Below are 26,518 nucleotides of genomic sequence, written 5' to 3'. Positions count from 1 at the left end.
ATGTTCCTATAACAGCATCACATTATAATAACACTTGACGGATATCAGCACTTCATTGGGTAGCCATTCCCTTGTGACCATGAAAGTTAGCTGCAGTCTGAAAGAAGACGCAGATCTGAAAATGTCATGAGGGCCATAGGTGGACGCAAGAGTGTCACCCCAAATAATCACTTGACAATGCAGGAGTGAGTTAGGAGACTCTTTCTTTTCTTTTTACCAGTAATACCAGCTTTTTAAAACTTGGGTTTCAATGCAGTGAACTATGGAAGAATATTCCTTATTAAATCTTTGAGAATTTTGGCCAAAGGTAGATCATCTACAAAATGCAAGCACTTGACTGAGCAAGAAGTATTGAAAATGATTTGCAAAGATGGGCAGAGTGTTTATTAGTATACTTACAATGACCTTAAACATCATGTTCCTTGAAGGTAAGAGTCACTGTTTTCGTTCTCCAATAGTCTATTTGTCTGCCACCTGTGTACATTTGCACATAAATGTGTGTATATTGGCATGCATGCACATTTTAAATTTTTTATTATATTTATATCCCACTTTTCCTCCAAGGAGCTCAAGGTGGTGTGCACCATTCTCCTCCTCCTCATTCTATACTTGCAGCAACCCTGTGCAACAGGTGGAAAATAGGTGGCTGCCCCAAGCAGAAGTGGAATTAGGGGCAGCGTGACCAGTTCCCCATCACGGGGCTCTGAGCTGAGGGAGCCCCTTCCTACCTCCTTCCCAAAGCCTAGTAAGCACTTGCCGAGCTTTGGGAAGGAGAGGAGGGCTCTGGGACCCTGCCAGAGCCCTCATGCCTTCTTCCAAAAGCTTGGCATTTCACTTACCCAGCTTTAGAGGGCTGTCAAATTTTGGCCTCACACAGGAAGCCATATTACCAAGATGCGCCCCTGCCCCAAGGCTATCCTGAGAGCTTCATGGCTGAGTGGAGATTTGAACCCTTAATAATTGTATGTGTGGAATGACTCCATCTCTGGACTTTGGACTTCCTTCTCCTCTCCCTACATATGCCCTGCACTGCCTCAAATCTGTTTTGGAGGGTTGGGGAAACCCCTAGAACAGATTTAGGGGATCCATGGGAATGGGGAGGGGAGGAAAGTCCTGTTGCACTGCTATACTGGGTCCCAAGCCTCCCACTTACGAACCAGAATGAAAAGTTCAGGCAGCAACATTTTTAAAAGACAGGTTTTTCTATTTATTGTTTTGTCAGACAAAGCAACAGGTACATTCAGAAAAATGGCAAAATGCCCACACAAGGCTGAGCGATTGTGTGAAGCAGTCCACAAGGGCCATAATACCATGGGAGGCTTGGGACCCAGTATAACAGCACAAGTGAAAGTTGTTCTACTCATGCAATTATTTAGTTGAATATGACCCCTCATCTCCCAGGTTTTAGTCCAGAACTTTGAAGCAGTACACCACAATGGCTACAGTCCAACTGTAATGAACCACAAGCAAGTTCATCTCTTGGCAGGCTTTAACGAAACCTGTTGCTTTCCTAGTTGCCTTCCCCTGCTGCAGCCTCTTTAATGAAGAAATCATCCATTCCACACTTTTCAAGTCAATAAAGGTAAAGGTAAAGAGACCATAGCTGCCAAGTTATCCCTTTTTAAAAGGGATTTTCCCTTATGCTGAATAGGCTTCCTCGCGAGAAGAGGGAAAACTTGGCAGCTATGAAAGGGACCCCTGACTATTAGGTCCAGTCGTGACCGACTCTGGGGTTGCGGTGCTCATCTCACGTTATTGGCCGAGGGAGCTGGCGTACAGCTTCCAGGTCATGTGGCCAGCATGACAAAGCCGCTTCTGACGAACCAGATCAGCACACGGAAATGCCATTTACTTATTTATCTACTTGCACTTTGACGTGCTTTCGAACTGCTAGGTTGGCAGGAGCTGGGACCGAACGATAGGAGCTCACCCTGTCGCGGGGATTTGAACCGCCGACCTTCTGATCGGCAAGCCCTAGGCTCTGTGGTTTAACCCACAGTGCCACCCATGTGTCAATACATGAACCAAGTCAATACATGAACCAAAACACAGCCATTCTTTGAAATTTCTCTAAGTTCTGTGATTCCTCCAAATTCTGTGATTCGGTTATTCGGCTAATGTGTACAAAACTGCATGTGCTAGGTGAAAGTGTGAACAGGAATGCATACATTCATAAAATGCAATATATTATTAAATATGGTTACCAGATTTTTTTCAATGAATCCGGGGACACTTTTTTTAATAAAAAAAATCATGCTTTATTATCCATAATTACATGGTTTTCATGGGGATCCATGCTGTACACTCCTGTGCTCCTGGCAAAAAATCAAAGCCCTTGACAGGATCCAGTTAAAAGCTGGAAGTTTATTCTTTGGAGGAAAATAAATACCTGTACAAATAAATCAATTCTCTAATGATTATAATTCCTCAGGTTTCAGGGCTGAACGCTATCTCAAATAGCTAGAAATGTTTTTCAGAGGGGGAATAAATCCCCTCAGCCTTGACGATACAGCGGGTTTGTGCTAGTTTTTAAAAGGAGAAATGAAAGAGCCGGAAAGCCTGGCTATTGTGTCAGGCAACACAGGGGGGAAAAGAGAAGCGATTTGCTCATGCTCAGAGGCACTCTTTCCCCCTCAGCCATGAGTGAGCCTGGTGCATGGAGCTTCATGTGGTATCCTGGAGATCAGCAGGCTGAGAGAGGAAAGCCTTTCTCTGCAGCCTCAGACACAGCAGCAGCCATTGCTGCTGCCGCCAGTGTCCTGCAAGCCTGAGCTCCTCCTCCTCCAGCTGAGCCTCCTTCCTTGCCACCAGCTCTGCATTGCCTGCATGTTTGACAAACTGGAGGGGGGTGGGCGATGAAAAGCTCCTTGCCTGCTCACCCGCTAGTTCAAATGCAAAAAAAGAAATAAGAAAGGAGCCCTCCACAAACAGTGAGGGAGGCAAAGAACAGAACACATGGGGGGAAGCCCCCTTAGCGCTCTATGAATTTGAGCGAGGAAAAGGCTCAAAACAGTAGGGGAAAGAGCGGTGGAGTAAGGGCTTGGAGATGCTGACATGAAGTCAGCTGCGATTTAAAGCAACAGTAGGGAATGTAGGAGAATGGGCTGCTTGGAGAGAGAGAGAGAGAAGCCCTGCAGTGCCAATCCGGCCGCTGACGGTGGGCCCAGAGTGCATGGTGGCACCAGCAGCAGTACCCAGGTCCTGGGATCAGAGCCACCGGAGCTGGGAGTGATCCAGGAGCGCTCACAGACGGCTGCTTCTCCCTCATGGACTGGGCAAGGTGAAGCCGGAGCCGGAGCTGGAGCACGGCTGGCTTGCCCCAAAGAGGAAAGGGGCATAAAGGGGAGGGGTGAGCATGAGCATCGGGATGCCAAGCGCAGCACGCTGCTGCCACATTTCCCAGGGATATTTAAGTAAATCCGGGGACATTCTGGGGACGCAATTTGTCTGGGGACAGATTTGCAAATTCAGGGACTGCCCCCGGGAAACGGGGATGTCTGATAACCCTATTATAGAATCATAGGACTGTAGTGCTTGGAAGGGACGCCACGATCAACCAGTCCAACCACCTACTATGCAGGAATCACAGCTAAAGAATCCCTGACAAATGACCATCCAACCTCTATTTAAAAAACCTCCAATGAAGTTCCCCTGCTGAACTGCTTGCACCACCAAGAAGTTCTTCCTAATGTTTAGTTGAAACCCTCTTTCTCGTAATTTGAACTTGCGGGTCCAGGTTGTGCTCTCTGGAATGCAAAAGTGGGGTGAGAGGGAGAACCGCTCCCACATATTAATTATCTCCCTGAGGGGAGGCTCACCAGATGTTGCTGAACTACAACTCCCATAATTATTGGCTATTGACCATGCTTTCTAGGGCTGGCGAGGACTATAGTTTAGCAGCTTCTGGAGGACCATAGATTCCCCACTCCTGCCTTAGAGACTGTCAACCCCAGGCACTTTCCCTCTAGATGGGCACATTTTGAGTAGCAGAGTGTGTCACGTACAGTTATAGTTTCCAGCATTTGTAAGGTTGTGCTGCAACAATGCTAGGATATGGCTAATTGTATCTAATTCTGATTTTCATATCCCGCCTCTTCTATGGATTTTCAAGGTCTTCATTACACACACATTTTCCTTACTGACCTATTTTCTGTGTTCTCTTCATCTACCTTTAGAGAGTTGCTTTTTTAAAAAAAGTCCTTTTTATTCTTTTCTATTCATTAATGTGTTCAGAAACTACAGCAGGAGAACAAAACAAAAAACAAAAAAAACCACCCCATATTCAGAAAGAAAACAACCTTCAGATTGGCAAATAATTTACTGTTGGAAATGCATCAGTTTGTGATTTAAGGAAATTGCTTAATGCTATTAACCGCCCCCTGTCTAAATATGCTTGAGTCTAAAAATGAACTGCAAACTCTAAATTAATCAAGAACTCATATTATCTGAGAATACTACCCCAAGTGCCAATTCAATAGGAAAAACCACCCACATTGGACCCCACCCATATGGTCATAGCACTGCAAATTTTACACTAACACAGTCAAGTGGGCCCTCATTGAAAAATTGGTGTTACTCAATGCTAGAGTAGACCTAATTTAGTTAGGTCCATTAATTTCAATGGATATATTCTGAGTAAAACTTACATACCACCCAATGTATCAAACTGTGCTTTAAAATAGGAACGTTGAGATCAAGTGAATTTCAAAATGTTTATCTAAATCTGCCTGATCCAAAAGCTCCTTCCACAGTGCTGGAGCTGGTGAAAGAAAATACAATGAGGTGGGTGGGGGGAATCCCAAGGTAAAAAGCTACCTACCTTTTTCTGCCTTGACCACTGTGAGTCTGGGAGGGCTTGGGAAGTGATAGTTTTTCACCATGGATTCTCCCCTGCCCCGCCCACTGTAGGATTGCTCTGTCCAATACTGTACTGTGTGTACAGTAACATCAGGCTCAGGCATAGCTGCCAAGTTTTCCCTTTTCTCGTGAGGAAGCCTATTCAGCATAAGGGAAAATCCCTTAAAAAAAGGGATAACTTGGCAGCTATGGGCTCAGGTGTGGATTGAATCGTTGATGGAATTTACTCATATACTCCTTTTCTGCAATGAGCTGTGCCCAAAGCAACTTACAGCAGACATTCAAAACATCAACATACAAACATACAAAACACAGAGTAATTCGAAAGTCACAAAAATCACACAGTTTAAGAAGCACAGAATAAATCCAATATTGGGGGGGGGAGAGAATCATAGAATCATAGAGTTGGAAGAGACCACAAGGGCCATCCAGTCCAACCCCCTGCCAAGCAGGAAACACCATCAAATCATTCTTGACATATGGCTGTCAAGCCTCCGCTTAAAGACCTCCAAAGAAGGAGACTCCACCACACTTCTTGGCAGCAAATTCCACTGTCGAACAGCTCTTACTGTCAGGAAGTTCTTCCTAATGTTTAGGTGGAATCGTCTTTCTTGTAGTTTGAATCCATTGCTCCGTGTCCACTCCTCTGGAGCAGCAGAAAACAACCTTTCACCCTCCTCTATATGAGGACTTAAACCAGTCTAGGTTTAAGTACATAAATACAAAGGAATACAAGAGTGAAGTGACAGCAAAGTTTCTCTCATTGGTCCTCCTGCACTCCAAGCAGCCTGGTTTAGGTACAGTACGGAGGAGATACAGTCATCTCACCAGGCTAGATGACATACAGCTGGCTCCTTTATCTTTACTCCAGAGGAGGCTGGCTACAGCAAAACACAAACGTCTCACCTTTACTGCCCCTAGTCTGTCCCTGCTATGACTGACCACCAGTCACTTAGCCTTTGCTCTGCCTCAGTAAAGATCTCTTCCTTACTCTCCTTTGTTGTCATGTTCCAAACAGGAGCCAGGGCAGAAGCATGAGAATCTGAGGAATGTGGTTGCTGATAAGTTTCTAAGGGACATCCTTCCTTTTACCCAATTTCTTTAAAAGCTAAAATACTTAAATAACAATGAATAGCTGTCAGGCAACCCTCATTTCTTCCTGTACCTACAGGAAAACCCAGGCGAGGGTGTCATGGGGTTTTCAGGAAAGGCAAACACCTGGAAAGGCTGCAGGGTGCAGATCCCTGGAGAGATGATTCATAGAGTAATAGATGGACAGTCACAAGCACCTCTCAGTCATCTAGAAAGTAACAAAAAGTGCAATCAAATCTCTGTACCCCACCCATGAGAACTGCACACTGAACCTTTTCTCCCCCACTTTGAGACATTTCGAAATGCCATTTCCTTTCTTGTTCGTTGTTGGAGAATGGCTGGGAGAAATGTGGGAGAAATTTTCAGCAGAGCACCAGTGAGCACATGCAAGAGTGAAAAGGACTGGAAATATAAACTCATGCACTCATCCATAGGAACATGATGCAGAGCAAACCCAGGGAGCTATAATAGAATGAAATTGGAAAATTTGCTCATCTCTGCTTCAAATTCCTCTTTTGAAAAAGGCTTGAAACAGTTTGTCACAATACATTTATCTTATTTCCTGGCAAGCTTTGCATTTAATCAACTGCAATTATAATAGCAACTGTATCCTTGGGATCTATTTGTGCCACTGAAATGCCTTAACATGGAGATGGAAGGATTTGTCAGCTAAGTTTCTCTTAGTCTATCATTACTCTAGTCTTAAATTCAGTTCTTCACATTTCTGCAGCAATTTACATATTTTCTTTTTAAAAATCCTCATGGAAATTCTGCATCTTTGTGTGAATTTCTCCTAATAAACACATTTTGTGTATGCTGTTGGGGGCTAAAGTACATATTTTTTGCAAGCAATCTCTCCTAATATGCATCTTTGTACGTTATTTTCACCAATATCTTAATTTTGCGCACACTTTTACCTAATGTCTGCATAATTGTAGACATTGGTTGGAAAACCGCACTGCAAAATTCAGGTGTGTGATTTTTGAAGGATGGCTGTGTTTCAGTTTTCATATTGTTTCAGAAAGTGCAAATTTGATAGATCCACACTTAAATGCAAAGTGAACGTGATTTCTCCTCCATACTTCAGAATAACTGTCACTTGCAGTAGAACTGTGCACATGGCTTCTCAAAGGTTCTGCACCTAATTTGTGAGCAGAGAAATTGGATGGGGAGGAGCAGTTCACAAATTTTCTCCAGGGGGAGGAGAAATTCGACAACAGCTTCTTGGGGATGTGACTCTCCATTAGCACTGCAAGGAGTAACAACACAGGCCACTCTACTTTCTTCCTTGGATTCAGCATTGTTCTGGAACATTGTGTTTGTTGGAGGGGAAGAATGACAGGTGCCATTTTTTAAAATGGTGGAGAATTTTCAGAGAAATTTCTGCAAAGCGGCTTTCCTTTTCTCTCTGTGTGTGTGTTTCTCTGTGGAGAGAGAAAGAAATACTTCAGAAATCCCTCCCCCAGTTTCTCCTGAGGAATATCAACTCAAAGCTGTGACTACATTATAAACTTGATTTTTGTGGGGAAGGGGAACTTTTCTGTTTTCAGTGCAGGGATTGTCCATATAGGTGGACAGGATACAAAACGGGGGTAGATATTTACCACAAAGACATTTCAAATGGATACAGTATTTTCTCTGTGACATTTGTCAGCACCCTTGACCCTTAGTAGCATCATACCTTTTCAGCCACTGCAATACTCTATCAGCTGAACTTTAATGGCACGGATGTGTAAAAACTGTTAAAAAGGTGAAACTTGCATTGTATACACAGAGGAGAAATGTATTTGAGACAAACCTATAAACCCAGATATCTCAGAAAGCACCCTTTCAAATTCCATTGGCATGTCCACCTCCTGACATTTCCACGTTGGATATGTTTCTTAGTGTCACTTATCTATGGATCCTGGGCTCTCTGAGTGATGCTGGACTATAACTCCCATCATCCCTGGTCAGTGGTCAAGGATGATGAGCGTTGTAGTTTCAGCAACTACTGCAAGGCCAAAGGTTCCCCACCCTTGATTTTGATGGAAAGGGGGGGGGGAAGCTGCTGAGGCTGTGAAGGAATCTGTAACCCCACATATGTTGTTAGACTCCAATTCCCACTGGATCCTGCCAGCATGGCCTGGTTGAGTATGTTCTGTGTGCATGCACAATGGAAGCTTTGGTCAAGCTATTAAGCTCACCACAAAGAAACAGTTGTTTAGCAGAGTTTTCTTAGCGCAGACAAGCACACACTGCTGTATACATATACTAGATGCAGTAGATGTTGCAAGTAGGCATCTCTCTCTGATCCCAGAGAGGGACATGCAATTCCTGAGTTCAACTGCCTTGCAACTCCTCGTGAAGTGTTCCAGTTTCTTCCATGATTCCAACCCATCTTCACTGCTTAGATCTCCCACACTTTCCCAGAACTGACGCTGTAACTTTCACTTCTTATCTACACAGGTGCTATGTGATTCTGCCCAGCAACAAAGATAAAACAGCCATCAGATTCAAGGTGGTTGTGTTGTGGGGAATGTGTCAGCATTGCTAATTCATGTGGAATCAACCCATTAAACCATGGGTAGGCAAACTAAGGCCCGGGGGCCAGATCCAGCTCAATCATCTTCTAAATCCGGCCCACAGATGGCCCCGGGAATCAACGTGTTTTTACATGAGTAGAATGTGTCCTTTTATTTAAAATGTATCTCTGGGTTATTAATGGGGCCTCCCTGGTGTTTCTACATGAGCAGAATGTGTGCTATTATTTAAAATGCATCTCTGGGTTATTTGTGGGGCACAGGAATTCATTCATTTTTATTAAAAAAAAGTTCTACCCCCCCCCAAGGTCTAAGGGACAGTGGACCGGCCCCCTGCTGAAAAAGTTTGCTGACCCCTGCATTAAACACTTTCCTTAACAGGCCAACAATTACTGGAAAGCCACAGATTCCTCATCTCTGTTTTAAAGCACTAGATGGTCCAGGGCCAGGCAATATAGCCTGTTCAAATATATTAAAGGATGCCATATAGAGGAGGGAGAAAGGTTGTTTTCTGCTGCTCCAGAGAAGCGGACACAGAGCAATGGATTCAAACTACAAGAAAGAAGATTCCACCTAAACATTAGGAAGAACTTCCTGACAGTAAGAGCTGCTTGACAGTGGAATTTGCTGCCAAAGGAGTGTGGTGGAGTCTCCTTCTTTGGAGGTCTTAAGCAGAGGCTTGACAGCCATCTGTCAGGAATGCTTTGGTGGTGTTTCCTGCTTGGCAGGGGGTTGGACTGGATGGCCCTTGTGGTCTCTTCCAATTCTATGATTCTATGAATATAAAGAACAGCTTCATCCTACTTTTACCTACAAATATGCTCAAGTCACAGTCAAGGCCCTGCTCCATGTCCTCTGCATTCAGAGGTAAAGCAGGTGGGCAGAAGAGACAGGGCCTTTTCAGTGGTGGTCCTGCAACTTTGAATGCCCTTTCAAGGAAGGCCCTGCTGACCTGATTTCAACTTGCCTTTCAATGAGTGGTGAAGGGTTTTCTGCTCATGTGAGCTCATGCTCATCTGGGCTGAAGTGATGCTTGCTGCTGGGTATGGCTGTAGCATTGGTGTTCTGCAGGTTGTTTTATTGATGACATTGCTTTTTACAGTGGTTTATTCATTTAAATAAATGAGTAAATAAGTTGTCCATATCTACACAGTGATAGGCAGAGTCTAGGTGAGACAATCATACCTCTTTCCATGCCCACTGATTTCCCCCGCAATTGCTCCCTACAAGATGCTTTTAAAAATTATTTCCACCCAACTGGTCCCTGAAAATGAGAATGAGCTAGGAAAGTTAAGCATCTCACCCTCCCCTGGTTTGTTCTTCCCATTGCAAGTTATTCCCTACGCTCCCTTACACTCTGGATATCTTAGCAACTGCATGTTCTTTGGGGAAGATAATGGCTAGCTCTGCCCTAAGTGAATGGCTTAGTGTGCTTAGCAGCAGTGATGTTAGCCACTGGAAACATGCGCACAGAAATGCATTCAGGTTAAGTTGTTTTTCCAAAATGGAAAAAAACACCTTGTAATGAAATACAAGATTCATGATCATAATTTTGTTGAGTTTTTGTAAGCAGGGTGGCCTGAATAAATTGATTTTATTTATTTACATATGTATAAACTGCACTTTCGTATGAAATGTCACAATACTACAATACCAGCAAAAACATCAATAGCATACCAATAAAAAAACCCTGATGGGTTAAAAAAAAAATTGTGTTCCAAAAGGCCTGGCTGAATATTCCAGTTTTTAAAAGGTGGCTAAAAGAAAGCAGAGATGACTACATTCTTATGTCTATTGGCAAGCAGTTCCACAGGGCAGGGCCTGCAATACTAAAGGCTTGGGGGAGGCAGACTGAATCTCGTTAGGAATAGGAAAGATCAATCAGAGGTTATGGCGGGCATTTAGATGATCCGAGACCACATTGTAAGAACCAAATGTTTCAAAGCCTTAATGCCAAAATTCCCAGCCTTTCCCACAATATGGACCTATTAGATAACTGGAAGGTGGAATTGGGAATCTACCTCTGATTATCCCAAGAATGAAAGAGATGATGGCTACAGCATCACCGACTTGTTAATACATTATGATATCACACTCCCAGACTGAGATACTACAGTCTAAAGGTGAGAAGACATTTGCCAAGCGTTGACGATCTAGCCATGTAAATTTGGTTACTTGACAATAATGAAGTTAAATTGAAACAATCTACCTATAGGAATGGACAAGGCTGTCAGGTTTTGTCCCTCTCAGTTTCTCATTTTCCAGACTCAAATTCAGTTCTCGACATGTCTGCATCATCATTTTAGTACAGTCGTTGTGTATGCTGCGAGTTGTGTACTTTCGGGTTGTGTACTCGGCGGACCTGGAAGTGTTTACTTCTGTGTTCTGCTGCACGCACATGCGCAGAAGTGTTCTGCACGCTTCGCACATGCACTAAAGCGCCGCTCGGGTTGAGTACTTTTCGGGGTGCGAACCACTGTACATGTTTCTCTAATACAGTGGTGCCTCGACTTACGAAGGCGATCCGTTCCAAGGCGCTCTTCGTAAGTCGAAACCGTCGGTTGTCGAAGCGTCCATTTTGCGCATGCGCGAAGCGCGATTTTGCACTTTGCACCTGCGCAGACCACGTGCGCTGCTTTTGCGCAGGCGCAAATGCACGCATAGCAAAAAGACTTCCGGGTTTGCCGACTTCGGAAGTTGAAACCTTCGGAAGTCGAGGCATTAGGAAGTCGAGGTACCACTGTAAATACATCTTAAGGCAATGTTGCTTAATACACACATTTTTACAAGCAATTAACATTAACATGTGAGAGATTTTACTTTCTTGGGCTCCTTGATCACTGCAGATGGTGACAGCAGTCACGAAATTAAAAGACGCCTGCTTCTTGGGAGAAAAGCAATGACAAACCTAGACAGCATCTTAAAAAGCAGAGACATCACCTTGCCGACAAAGGTCCGTATAGTTAAAGCTATGGTTTTCCCAGTAGTGATGTATGGAAGTGAGAGCTGGACCATAAAGAAGGCTGATCGCCGAAGAATTGATGCTTTTGAATTATGGTGCTAGGGGAGACTCTTGAGAGTTCCATGGACTGCAAGAAGATCAAACCTATCCATTCTTAAGGAAATCAGCCCTGAGTGCTCACTGGAAGGACAGATCGTGAAGCTGAGGCTCCAATACTTTGGCCACCTCATGAGAAGAGAAGAATCCTTGGAAAAGACCTTGATGTTGGGAAAGATGGAGGGCACTAGGAGAAGGGGACGACAGAGGACGAGATGGTTGGACAGTGTTCTCGAAGCTACGAACATGAGTTTGACCAAACTGCGGGAGGCAGTGGAAGACAGGAGTGCCTGGCGTGCTATGGTCCATAGGGTCACGAAGAGTCGGGCACGACTAAAAGACTAAACAACAACAACATTAACATAATACCCTGTTCTATGTCATTCTCACTAGTATATGCATTTTTATGCAGCTTTCTTGCCAATCTACACATATTCCTACACATTCTTTGGTTGTACAACTGTATTGCAAAATTCAGGGAAGTGCAAATGTCAAAGGATTTCAAAGGATAGCTGTATTTTTTGTTGGTGTGCTGTTTCAGGAACTGCAGATTCGGCAGGTTTGCATTAAAATGTGCATCAAACTAAATTTCTCCTCCCATTTCCCCCTGACACATGCAGTCAAACTGGGGTACAAAAGTACCTCAAATTAGCAGACCCAGCAACTGGGTGATTAATGAAAAGAGCAGCATAGTCTTACCTTAGTAGCACACAGTGTAGTTACTGCGTGGCCTTGCTAGGAGAGACGTCTCATGTAATTAATGTGACTCTCACCCATTTGCTTTTAACGTGCCTCCTAATTAAGCTATTCAGACTCTTAACTTTCACATCTGACCAAAGCCGCTCCAAAATGATAGTTAGTGCTGCCTCCCTCATCTATTTTTATACCTGCCAGCAACCTCTCTGTTCTCAGAGAAAATAACGCATCCCTTTTGCTTTGGATAATCTCTTCCCACCCCTCCTTTATTTGTTTCAGTGAAGACAACCATTTTTTGGGTGTGTGTGTGTCACTCAACGTCTCCCTAGATTTAAAAATATTGACATGTGTAAGGGCTGTGTGTGTGTGTGTGTGTGTGTGTGTGTGTGTGTGTGTGTGTGTAAATTCATTTCACTTTGCGTTTAAAGGTGAACTGACCTAATTCACACGTTCTGAAACAACATACGGACCAAAAGACAGACAACCTTTGAAAGTTGCACCTCTGAATTTTGCAATGCCGTTTTCCAGCCAGGTAAGATGAGCAAATCAGTATATACAAGCTAGGAAAAAGCATGAATAAAAATGGATATATTAGTGAAAAAAATATGCAAAGGTATATCAGAGAAAACTGCTTTGCAAAAACATGTCTGTTAGGAAAAATTCCATACAAAAATGTGTATATTTGGATAAATTCACCCTAAAATGCTGGTGAATTTTCATGAGGCTAAGACAGACGTGATGTTAGTTATGTGGCTAGCCCTGGTGTGCATGATTTTTTTTTTTTAAAAAAAAACAAGGATAGCTGGTGTTTGGGGAAGATGGTTTGAGCATCACATTGGGCAATTTTTTTCTGCATTGCAGGGGGTTGGACTAGGTGACTCTCGTAGTCCCTTCCAAGTCTTCAGTTCTATGATTCTATAGATGATTGCTGCTTCAGAATAGTTTCAAGCTGGGAGCAAGCTCCACTGAATATGGGGGTAAACATGTACAAAGCAAATGTTGAAATATTGAAACATTTGCAAATTACCATTTCAAAGGAAATATAACAAGGCAGTGTGCAGCAAAAGCAACAACAACACAATAATAGCAGCATTGAGTGAGTGAGCCCTGCCACCCAGCCCTCAGCTGCAGCACTTCCCTGCTCCTTCTTTTTGGGACCAGAAGGAGGGAATAGAGGGCAAAAGTGGCCACTTGCAATGGCATCACACACACACACACACACACACACACACACCCTTCTCCCTGCCCACTTCAAAATGCAGCAATTATGGTATTCTCTCTTTGGCCACATTCATACTTCACATTTAAAGCACTACTAAAGCATTCATACCTCACATTTAAAGCACACTTTAAATGTATGACACCATACATTTAAAGCACTATGACAGGCATCTCCAAACTGCGGCCCTCCAGATGTTTTGGCCTACAACTCCCATGATCCCTAGCTAACAGGACCAGTGATAGGGGAAGATGGGAATTGTAGTCTGTGGGCCACAGTTTGGGGATGCCTGCACTATGACATCACAATCATGGCTTCCCCCAAACGAATTGTGGAAGCTGTAATTTGTTTAGGGTCCTGGGAGTAGTTAGGAGGCCCCAATTGCTGCCCCCTGCTGAGCTCCAATTTCCAGAGTGATTTAACAACCAATCCATCTTCCCAAGTGTGGGTGCAGAAACAGGAGCATTGGATTGACTCAGGATCTGTGCCTGTCCTGAGTTCCTCTCTGCCTTGACCCATCCCCTTTTGGTAACCAGCAGCGACACACAGCATTAGGAAGTCAGTTATGCAATACTGCCCTGCTGACCACTATTGCATACTTTTGGGGGTCACTCCAGACTATAACGTACTGAGCCCAAAGAGGCCTTTTTTATTTTCCCAGAACACCTCTGGGTCCCTTGTGGGTAGATTCTGCACAACAGGAGTGAAGATGGCTGGGAAGGCCGGGAAGCCTCAGTTGGTGGAGCACTTTGCACCACTTGTACCATAGCCAATATCACTCTGATCTGCCCCCCTCCTAGACTACAGGGCCCTCAGTGTTTGCCCCATACTCAGGGCCGGTGCTAGGGTTTTTTGCGCACTAGGCGAGATCACCTTCTGGCGCCCCCCAGCCAATCATATTTCAAACACAGGGCGTCGGCCCCCCAGGGGCGCCCCAGTGAGCGCAGCGAGCTGGGGAGCCACGCGTCCCCAGCGGCGGCCTCCCCCCTCCCTGCACACTGCCAGATGGCCGGTGTGGCGCAACCAGCCACCAAGCCCCACGGCTCTACTGCCGCCACCCCCACCTCGATTGGCGCACATCCTCTCCCCAACCCTCCTCGACCTGCCCCCCAATTTTTTCACCCTAGGCAACTGCCTAGTTCACCTTAATGGACACACTGGCCCTGCCCATAGTCCAGAGCTAATGGTCTTACAGGCAGAGGGAACCTGTGGCCCTCTAAACATTGTTTAACTCCAACTCAACCCTGCTCTAGCACCCCTATTTTGGGCTGGTGCTCCTCCATATACAGATAAATTTGCTTTAAAACCTGGCGGAGCACTCAGTCATGTAACCTTTTATCGGTTGTCAGAAGTAGAACTCTCCCAGAAGAACATTACCACAGACAGGATTGACACTTCTGTGGTAGGTCCCTGCATCCCACTATATCATTTAGCACCACTCATCTTGTGAATCATGACTAGTGAAGGACAAATCTGTCCATTGCAGCTTCTCTCAGTTCCTGATTTTTCTCAAATTCAGTTCACATTTCTACATCCCCATGCAATAATAGTCCTCATGAAACCTTATCAGCATTTTAGTGCGAATCTCTCCTAAACATTTTTGTTTACAATACACATTTTTTAAAGCAATGTTTCCTAGTATAGGGTGTTTTGTTATTTTCACTATCATATGCCTTTTTATGCACACTTTACCCTAGGGATGTGGATTTTTGTATGTGGATTACTTGGCTGGAGAACTGCAGTGCAAAATTCAGAGAAGTGTGGATTTTGAGGTATGGCTGCATTTAGGTTGTTTTGGAAAGTGCAATTTTAGGTAAATCCACCTTTAAATATGAAGTGAATGGAATTTCTCCCCCATCCCAAATCAGAACCATCACATGTGTGAAATACATCTTCCTTTTGCCAGACTTCATAGAAGCACAGGGAGCTGCCTCGTAGGAGATCAGACCATTTCTTGTCCTTGCTCAGGATTTATGCAGACCTGAAGCAGCTCTCCAGAGAATCAGGCCCTCTCAGAGTCTTTCATACCACCTGATCTCTGGATTTCCCAGTAACTGGACCCGAGCCTTTGCACGTGCAAATGATTGGCTCTGCCACAGCCCGCCCCCCTCAGTGTGCCGAGTGATCACTCATGGAGTTGGGGGAAATCTCACCATGCAATTGTCATCCCAGGGGGAGTTTCACTCCATATATAAAATATGCAGGAAACTTCTCATGAGAATGCCAGTTCCCCTGACAAATGCAACAGGCACCCTGTGCCTTTGATGCCCCGGGAGAGAGGAGGAGCACCCTGACACTGACACCTGAGGAACCAGGGTGCTTCTGACATTGTCACTGCATGATGTTAACCAGGCACAGGTGCTTAGAGCACCAAAATGGGATTGGCTGGTGGATTTCAACAAGTCATGGTAATTACACAGCTGTTACCAAATTGTAGCTAAGTGGTTTCAAACTGCCACGGAGCCCCGCCCACCTGCGTCGCCAGCCTAAATGAAAAGGATGCGTAGATTGTGATTAGGAGGTGGCGTCTGAATCCCCGAAGCTATGAAGGAGCACTTCCTAATTGTCAGCTGGACTGTGCTGTGCTTGTTGAAAATAATTAGAGTGCGGCAGCTTCGGCAGGCCAGGTCTTCTCTTTGCTTCCCCCCCCCTTTGCTTTTTAAATAACCTTCTCAGTACAGATTTTTATCAGTAACTATCGGCTTCCTGCTTATTTCTGACACCATCATTCTGCCAAGGCTGGGAAGAGTGCAGCAAGCTAGGGATTGGGGTGGGGGGTGGGGAGAGAGGAGAACGAGAGGAAGAGGAAAGGAAGGTATTATCTATAATGCACACAAATAATGCAGCCCTAAAGGAGGCAAGCGGATGAACCGGACTCGACATGTGAGACAGACAGAAACAATTCGCCAAATAAATTCAAAGCCAAACTCCACTGGGGGGGAAAGGATGGTTGAATGAGCAGGGATGCGGGGAGGGGGGTACCCTTCTCCCCCCTCCCCCTCTTTGTTTTCATCTCCCCCCTTTTTTTGCAAGAGAGGGGGTGGATAGCGGAAATCTTTCTTAATTACTGCTTATTTCAATGACAGAATTGTAATTTATCATTTAGTTGTAATTTGACATATGTTCACACCTTTGCCATTTCCAATTTCCTCCTTCATTCTAATTGTCTGCTTCACTCGCCTGTCATGCGCTCCTCTGGGGATTAATTCGAGCTGTCTGTCTGCGCCACGCTGCCAGCACTCTTGGGGCTGCCGAGAGCGTGACAGCGCCAATGTGCCCACAGTTTATCTAAGGCATTACTCAGCCATCACGCTCCTGAAGCCTCTCCCTCGCTGCACCTCCCACCATCGCACTGTTTATTGTTGATTCCTATATATATATATATATATATATATATATATATATATATATATATATATATATATCCGGTGACTTTTCAATGTTTTATTAGGCTCTAATTATGCTCGTAGCTGTCAGGGAGGGGTGGGGGGAAGACAGAGGAAATGTTGATGTTAATTACTGGGAGGAGGCCACCAGATGAAGCAATAAACAGACCAGTAGATGTCTCTCTCTGTCTCTCGAATCCTCACCAGATTTAAATAGATTCACTCCACTTTTCTCTGCAGCTACCTGGAACCCCCTTTTATGCCCCCTTTTCTCCCTCAAGGCCCTCCCCGAACCCCTTTTGCTCCAGGTACATGGTTATGCTGCATTCAATTTCTTCCGCATGAAAGCAAGCTTTTATTATGGTCACATCTCTCAGTTACCTTCTGGCCAATTGATTTCCAAGGCCGCTGCTTCAACCAGGAAGGACATGGCCCCAAACCTTCGGTTGACAAGAAGTGGGGTTATTGGGAAAGGCATCTCATTGGGAAAGATGTTTGTGCAGGACCAGGAGATGAAAGGATTATGGGGCTGAAGATTAACTTGCTGGGGACTCTGATGATGTGATCGTTGTCAGGGGGCTTGCCTTTTTGCTAAGCCTGTCCAGGCTCTGCAGTGATTGCCCTCCTTTTCTTCACTTCTGTCACATCATCTAGCACAGGGTAGTGTGCGTTTTTCCTCCCAGCCTTGTGGTAGAACTTTGTTAGCCACCATAAAAGCTTGCAGAGCCCACTTTAGTTGTCTATCTGTTTGTCTACACTCTAGAGTATTCTGATCAATCAGAGATGTTTGGAAATGAACTCTGGTGAGAATTGCTACTGGTAACATGCATATGAGCATTGCTTATATAGCCCGAAGTTTCTCCATGTTTGCTGGCTCTGGAATAATTTTCATGTTACAAGAAAGAGATATGGTATACTATAGAAGTGCCTTCCGAAAGCAAGACACCCACCTACATGGCAAAAATGAAAAGTAATAAGGATAATAGCTGCAGTAGATCTTTCTTTTGAAAAAAATAATAAGAAGACAGGTCTAAAAAGATACACAGTAACTGTGATAAGCATATTAATGCAGGCAGTGCCAGTTTTAGGGTGGAACGAGCAGTTCCTCCCCACAGGGCACTGAACTGAGGCAGCACAAAACAACAACACCAACACCAACACCAACACCAACACCTATGTTTATATGGAAAACACATGGGTAAATGGGTAAACTATACCACAAAGAATTATTGTGAAAATAAGAAATATTTGTGGGGGCCCCCAAATTTTATCCTTGTTCAGGGTGTCATATTACCAAATTCTGCCCCTGATAGAGGTCTTTCCCACTCTAAAACAAAATGGTCCATAAGCTCATGAACCAAAAGGAACAGACTTCTAGGAAAGAGGCTTTGCTTAGCAAATGATCCAGCAACTATCAACTCCTAGGACTTGCTTCTATCGCGAATTGAGTCATGTCCAGCTGCTTGGCCCCTAAACTCCCTTATCTCAGAAACATACAAAGTCAGACCACTGGTCTGCCTAGCTCAGCTTTCCAGGGTTTCAGATAGCATCCTCTCCTAGCCATACCTGAAGGTGCTGGGGGTTGAACCTGGGCTTTTCTGCAAGCAAGGTAGATGTTCTACCACTGAACTATGGAGATTCCAGACTCTCCAAGTTCCCCACTTTTCCTTAGGATGTCCCTGTTTTCATTGGAGAAATGTTGGACGGTATGGAGTTATCCGACCTCCCAAGCCGTCTGAAGGCAATCCTGTATAGGGAAGTTAAAAAAAAAAAGATTTAATGTTTTATTATGTTTATATATACGCTGGAAGCTACCAAGAGTGGCTATGGCAACCCAGTAAGATGTATGGGGTACAAATAGTAAAATTATCATTATGAAATGGGACGTCCTATTTTCATCAGAGGGTATGAGATTCTCAGTGGGCAACACCAGAGAAAACTAAGGATGAGTGCAGGGAAATGCTGCTTGAAAAATCCTGGCACCATATGGACACCATGTTATTTCTACTGCCGATACTGCTATCAAATGTGGTTGTATTCTGCAAATAGTTTGTAGGCCACTTTGAGGGCCTTTCAGAACTATCAAGTCACACAACAGCTATTTAAGACAAACAGATGCATTATTTGCCCCCCAATCATTTGTGAAACCCAAGGGCTTATTTATGGGATGTGGAGAGAGAGGCCTGAGAATACCTAGAGGCCCAGTTTTATAAGCTAAGGCAACGAGCTTGCAGGCTTTATTGCTGGACTTTCTCACAGCAGTCCATTGCTTGCTCAGAGCCAGCCATCAATGTGCTTCTACGCAATGGCAGAAATAAGACATGCAGCACAAATTCCAATGTCGATTACACAGTTCTGCAAGGACAAAGTCTGGTTCCCCCAGTAAGGGAAACATTCAGATCATTCTCTTATTCTCTTTCGAGTGAGCTACATAATGAATTTGTTATTTGGAAATGTGGTCTTGGTTGTGCATTACAAAGGAATTTATCTGGGGTGAGACAAAGAAAAGAAGGGAAGCTGGCCAGGGCAACACCAGGCAGATGCCTGTCGTCCCCCCACCCCCACCCCGGACCAGCTACGACTCTTTGTCTGGTCAGAAGGAATCCAGTAGAACAGAGGTGAGGATTCTCATGCTTGTGGGCCAATTGCGGCCCACCCAGCCTGTTTACCCATGCCCTCTTTGAGTGTTTTTGCTTGGCTGGAATGTAGCACCTTGCTTGCCAGGATAGAGAGATCAGTGTCTATACAGAGGTGTCGAAACCTCTGACTTCTGTGCCACGGCTAATCAAAATCCTACCATTTATCAATTTCTCATGTTTATGGGGGGGGGTTCCCCCAAATCTATAACAATAGATATACACACAGTATGGTCTATCTTGCTAAGCTCACCAATTTATATATATATAAAAAGAAGGGCTTGACATTACTGAGTTTATAGGGTAAAATACCAGTAAAACCAGCAAGCATAAAATTAAAAACTAAATGAAATTACCTTTCTGACTTTTTATATCATCATAAGCTTTCAGAAGAGTACAAGGTTGTTGTTGTTTGTCCTTTTCCAAGTCACCTCTACCTTATTTTTCCATAAATGAGCCACAACTCATCATCAGTTTTTTTTTTAAGTGCTATGCTTGGGAATCATTTGGCATGTCATCATTTGGCTTCCATCCTATAAAGGGGGATTTTGCATTTTGAGGGTTGCATGCTCTCTAGCCACTAGGTAAAACAACACAATTTGGCTTGCATGGACTGTTTTACCTAGTATACACCACCCAAAACTTAATCCCAGCCTTTGCTAAAATGAAGACTACTATGTTTCTCTCAGCATCTGCTTTCCGCTTGACCGAAAAGCCTCCATGATTTGCTTAAGGCATGAGACACATCTGGGCAACAGTCAGACATTTATGTTTTCAAAAAGGGGGATCAGGCATTGCTTCTCCATCCCAGAAGTCTACATGTAACCCGATACCTGCAAGCAATGAATCTAAGTCTGCAATCTCCGGACTAGGTCTAAATGCAAACCTCAAGGCTTCAGCATCCAACCTAATTTTTGTATTTCCTCCCCTTCCTCCATCTCCCCTGCCCTTGCTTTGTGTTATATCTAGCCTGATTTAGCATTCTGGATAATTTGGAAGTTTACACAGTATTGGTCCAAATGAAGCTCTTGTCCAGCTATTGACTTAAGAGCCTTTTCTCTTTCTAAATCATATTAATAGTATTCTTCTTCAGGAACTCAAGTGCATAAAGAAATGAATTTTTGAAGGTCAATCTTGGTATTGATACCAAGATTGTGGTATCAAAGAGGGTCTCCCTAGTGATCACACCTTGATTTCTTGGTGGTCCAATTTGAGGGACACTGTTTAGGAAACTTCCACAAGAACATGCGCGGCACCATCCAATATGAGGGCTCATTCTTGGATGCCTTCCCTATAAAAAGCGGTGTGAAACAGGGCTGTGTTCTCACCCCAACTCTATTTGGCATATTCTTCTCCCTGTTGCTCTCATATGCCTTCAACTGAAATGAAGACAGTGTGTACATCCATTCAAGGAGTGATGGTGGTCTGTTCAACCTGGCAGGTCTCCACCGCAAGACAAGTGTGGTGGGTCCTTATCCAAGAGATGTTGTTTGCAGATGACACTGCACACTCCAAGGAAGCTCTACAGAGGTTGACAGTAAGAGCTGTTCAGCAGTGGAACAGACTCCAATAAGAGCTGGTGGACTTTCCTTCCTTGGAAGTTTTAAAACAGAGGTTGGATGGCCATCTGTCATGGATGCTTTAGCTGATATTCCTTCATTGCAGGTGGTTGGACTAGGTGACCCTTGGGGTCCCTTCCAACTCTAAGATTCTATGATTCTATGATTCATCAACCATTTTGCCCAAGTCTGCAGGAAGTTTGGCCTTACCATCAGCCTGGCAATGACCAACATCCTGTGTCAGGACATTGCCAGCACTCCACACATCAACAGTGGTGATCACACGCTTGAGGTGGTAGACAATTTTGTCTACCTGGACTCCACCATAACCAACAATCTCCCAACAATGTTGAGCTAGACAAGCATATTGGCAAGGCAGCTATGGCAGGCATCCCCAAACTGCGGCCCTCCAGATGTTTTGGCCTACAACTCCCATGATCCCTAGCTAACAGGACCAGTGGCCGGGGAAGATGGGAATTGTAGTCCAAAACATCTGGAGGGCCGAAGTTTGGGGATGCCTGAGCTATGGCAATGGCTCGGGTCTCTAAAAGGCTATTGGAGAATGTGATGCTAACGAACAATAGCAAGATGAAGGTCTACCAGCACGTTGAGCATGCTGCTTTATGGAAGTGAGTCATGGGCAACTTACAACCGCCTGGAGTGATGCTTCAGTGCTTTCCATATGCACTCTGTCAGGAAGATTTTGGGCACCACATCATAGCTGCCAAGTTTTCCCTTTTCTCGCGAGGAAACCTATTCAGCATAAGGGAAAATCCCTTTAAAAAAGGGATAACTTGGCAGCTATGCACCACATAGAAGGACACATGACACAATATTTTATTCATTCATTTCAAACAATCAATTTTTACTTATATATCCTCATTTCAGAGTCACTGCAAATCAATATAACTTCCTATCTATGGGTATCTATCTATCTATTCAAATATATCAGTATAACTTTGAATATATTAAATATATTTATTGGAAGCATAACTTCCAATATATTAAAAAGATAGATATGAGTTTAGCAAGCCTTACATGTGTCCCTTTTGAATTTAGGGTGCAAATCACCCCTAATTTACAAATTTGCCTAGCTGTTTTGTCTGCTGCAAACAATTTCCATACTTTTTCAAGCTGTCCTTTAATAGAATATACCTGCGGAGTCATTACCATGGTGAAGCTGAGGCCAGGATGTAAACAAGGGAGTTCCTGGTTTATAGCTCACCCTTTTAGCTGTAGCTAAACTACATTTACTACAGCTAGAACCTTTTCTACTAATAGTGGTTGAAGAAGAAATGTTAAGCACTAAGAAAATAGTGTAATAGAAAATAAATAATGGCCAAGCACCATGTTTCCCTTGTGTCCCTTAAGGTCAGACTGTCTTCCTCTCTCTTTTGCAGCTGCTGTGAATCCACTGAGAAGCTTCCATGTGATTTCAGCTATGTTTTGGTACAGTAGTTTCTGTTTTAAATAATCCTCCTTGGAGCACATTAATTGCCACAATGGACAGAGTAATGTATTCCCCTTTCTCTTTAAATTCTTTAAATGAGTCATTAAGGCCCAGATTTTAAATCCTCTTCAATTACAAGAGCTTTGGGAACATTTTCAGCTACAGGCCTGCAGCACATTTAAAGCCACATTGCTTAAAAGTGTTTAATGTTCTTTGGGAGGGGAGAATCTAAAACCCATCGATTAGACACAAGAGTCATGTAACACCAGGGTCTCATACACTATTATGCTTGATAGGCTTCACACTCAAATCTGTCCTTCAACCCATGCCTGGATAAAGGTAAAGGTAAAGGGACCCCTGACCATTAGGTCCAGTTGCAGACGACTCTGGGGTTGCGGTGCTCATCTCACTTTATTGGCCAAGGGAGCCAGCGTACACCTTCCAGGTCATGTGGCCAGCATCACTAAGCCGCTTCTGGCAAACCAGAGCAGTGCACGGAAACGCCATTTACCTTCCCGGCAGAGCAGTACCTATTTATCTACTTGCACTTTGACGTGCTTTCAAACTGCTAGGTTGGCAGGAGCAGGGACCGAACAATGGGAGCTCACCCCGCCGCAGGGATTCGAACCGCCGACCTTCTGATCAGTAAGCCCTAGGCTCAGTGGTTTAACCCACAGCGCCACCCACGTCCCACCCATACCTGGATACTTCTGCCTAGACAAGAATGGTTTAAACAGGTGCTGAAAAGAGTACAGTGAAGGTCCCTGCTTGATCTCAATAGACAGGGAGTTCCAAAGTGTAGGTGCTGCCACACTAAAATAATTTCTTACAATTGCAGAATGGCCATTATGTAGCAGCTGTAGCAGTGCCGGTCCCACAAACGAAAGCAGTTTATATGGGGCAAGGGAATATTGCAAGTAAACTGGTCTCAAGTTATATACTCAAGGAAACATATTGCATTCAGACTGCTAGCAAATGACCAACCAGTGCAGGTCAGAATAGGTTGTATTTCAGAATACAAGAATGCACATTTCCTACAAAAGAGAGACAAAACTTTTGATTCCTTAGTAAGCTAAAGCTATCCTATATTAGAAGTGCTAGGGAAGACAACAGTATTCTTTTATCACCCGAAGGGTGTGATGTGGGGGGTGGGGAGAAACCAAGAGAAGAAATCCCATCCTTGCTATGGAAGATGTGAAGATGGAAGAGAGTGACATTTATTTGGACAGCATGGGATTGAAGGGTGGGTAAGGAATCTAATAAATAATAATTTATCTAGCTCATGAAGTTGACCTTGTGCCTAGTGTAACTCATTGGCCTTTAAAAGAAAAGAAAAAAGTATAGACAAGGGGTCTTTCTAAGATGGGTTTGCTCTAAGATTCTGCTAAGTCCTGTGTTTAGTGCTTCAGGAAACAGCCTCTGTTCAAGGCACTTTGTAGGTTGCCTGATTCAGCTCAGGGTCCATTCAAGTCAACTTTTCCTCTCCTGCCCCCCACTTCAGTGGGAAATTTAAAAACAAAAAGCTAGCTATTACCTTTCTCATGTTTTGACAGAAGTTGATGGAATTTTCGGCCATACTAGCCCCTACAAAGTGGTTCCCCCCTCTGGTTCCCTGCCCCTCCCAGAATTCCTAGGGGCAGAAGCAGGCCAGCAGCAAAGCTCTCTTCACCAAGTTAGCAAGAGAGAGGCCTTCTGGACATGCTTGCAGAGTTTGCCCCTACCCACCCTGCGTCCAGACTCTGCCAGGGCTTTTCCTTGATGGGAAGCCCTTGTAGAGCCTCAGGCCCCTCCTATCATATGGGCAGCAGTGGGACATCTTGCCTCAGGCACCAAAACATCTTGGGCTACCCCTGCCTGCAGTGGTTTCCCTACAAGGACAGCCATTAAAACTTTGAGGTGGGTAAAAGAGGAATTGCTTAGTCTTTCTTAGCTTTTTATGGGCAATTGCTTGGTAAACTGCAGACATGAGAGAAGGACTGCTGTTAAGACACCTGCCATATTTCAGACAAATAGGTCCAGATACCAAAACTGCACCACTCATTAGTGATATAAATATATTCACAGGCTTGACCCTAGCAAATGTGCTGACAAATATTTAGGGGAAATCCTTACTATGTAGGGAAACCTGCAAAACAGGCAGATGAAGACTGAGCATGCTCAGTGGTCTTGCAGTTCTGACTGACTGACTGTGTGTTGGGATGTATTTGAAAAACCAGGGGGAAGAGTGAGGAAATAGGCTAGAGTAGCTGGAATTCTGAATCACAACACATCCCATTGCAACATTTGTTCCATGCTGGTTTCCTCCTTTTACCCTTCGAAAGGTTCAGGTACAGTATATGCAGCTTCAATGGTGAAGAGAAAGAGGTTTCCTCAACAGAGCATTCTTAGTAACCCTCAGAAAGATACAATTTCCAAAATACCTTGGCAGTCAAACAGATGGAAGACAGACATACATTTCTGTAGCTCCAGATAATAATGGCACCGATGGCCCAATAAGTCGCTATATCCACTGGAACCATTTGTAGAGTTCACATTTGCTTTACTAAACTTCTGCTACTGTGGACCAGTTACAAATTATGTGTGAAGGTATTAAAGGGGAGATGCCACTCCCATTGTAATCATGCAGAACCAGAGTGATATAAAGATAGTGATTACAGTAGGTGGGGGTCGGGGTCAGGGAACACTGAATCACCAAGAACAATCTGGTGATAAATGAAGGGCTCTTCATACCTTGGAAGTGAAGAGCTCTTTATCATGTCATGTATTTCATTACCGGCTCAGCATACTCTCCATCACGAGGGGACAAGTCGTTCAGCTCTGTGAGCCACATCAGAAATATAGCATGGACTAGATGCTAACGCAAGTGTTTTGGCTCTTGTGTCATTCTTATCATTCACATATCATTACATCAACCTGGTGGGTGACCAACTACAATTGGAGAAAATGCCGCACCTATGACTCTCCAATATATGTGCAGAAAGGGTGATCTGAGTGGGATCACTTTGACAAATCAGTTCTTGCAAGTGTGACGCTTAGAATTATGCGATGAAAAATGTTCTTAAGAGTAAACTTGAGAGGGTTTTTTTGAACATATGTATCCCTACCCTGGGATTTTCAGAAAGCAATTTTGCCATCCAGCTTCTACACATAATTTTCACAATTAGAATGACTAAATGGATCTCATAGTTCTCATTCCCTCCTTTCCCCTTCACTTCTTCCCGTTACATCCAAATTACACAAAAAAAGGTCAAATGCACAATGGGATGGAAACACAGGGAGATGCCTTATTCTGAATCAGACCACTGACCCAACTAGTTCGGTATTGTTTACTGACTGGTAGTGTCTCTCCAGGGTTCCAGGCAGAGGTCATTCCCAGCCCCATCTGAAGACACCAAGAATTGACTTTTGGACCTTCTGCATGCAAGTCTGATGCTTCAACACTGTGCTGAAGCCCTTTCATTACATATGTCATGAGAGAGGAATGGAGGGAAAGACTTCAGGACACAGATTATGGGTCATCTTTTTGTTCAGTCTGCAAATAAAGATGTATTGCCTGTCTGGCATGTATAAGAGATGAGAATCACAGAACTGGCATGGCATATATACAAATTATTTCCTGCAGGACACATGCTTCCCACCTGGATCTATACCCAGCTTACAGTCTCTCAGCTAACTCTATAATATTGGCTTTGTCAGTCCTCCTTCTTTGTTTTAATAGAATATTGATTACTCTCATATTTTATATTTTCATGAAAGGTATATACTTCAAATGGTATTTTATAACTAAAAACAAAACAAGAAATAGAAGCATGAATGTCAGTTTAAAATTTCAAAAAATAATCAGTGGAATTCGGCACATTTCTTTCTAGCACTCTGTATTCTGCTGCTTAAGTTGTAACATGATATGCGCATAGAAATGTCATAATTCAGCCCAAATGCGCTGCTTCTCTCTGAGGATAAGCATCAAGCTGTTCCTTCTGCTGAATCACATTGCATATGTGCATGTGCGTTAGGGATGTTCTCTGATAACTGAATCGAGTCCA

This window comes from Zootoca vivipara, chromosome 9 (genome assembly GCF_963506605.1).
Source record: "Zootoca vivipara chromosome 9, rZooViv1.1, whole genome shotgun sequence".
Taxonomy (NCBI): Eukaryota; Metazoa; Chordata; class Lepidosauria; order Squamata; family Lacertidae; genus Zootoca; species Zootoca vivipara.
The sequence above is the reverse complement of the archived record's forward strand: the minus strand, read 5'-3'. Positions refer to the sequence as shown.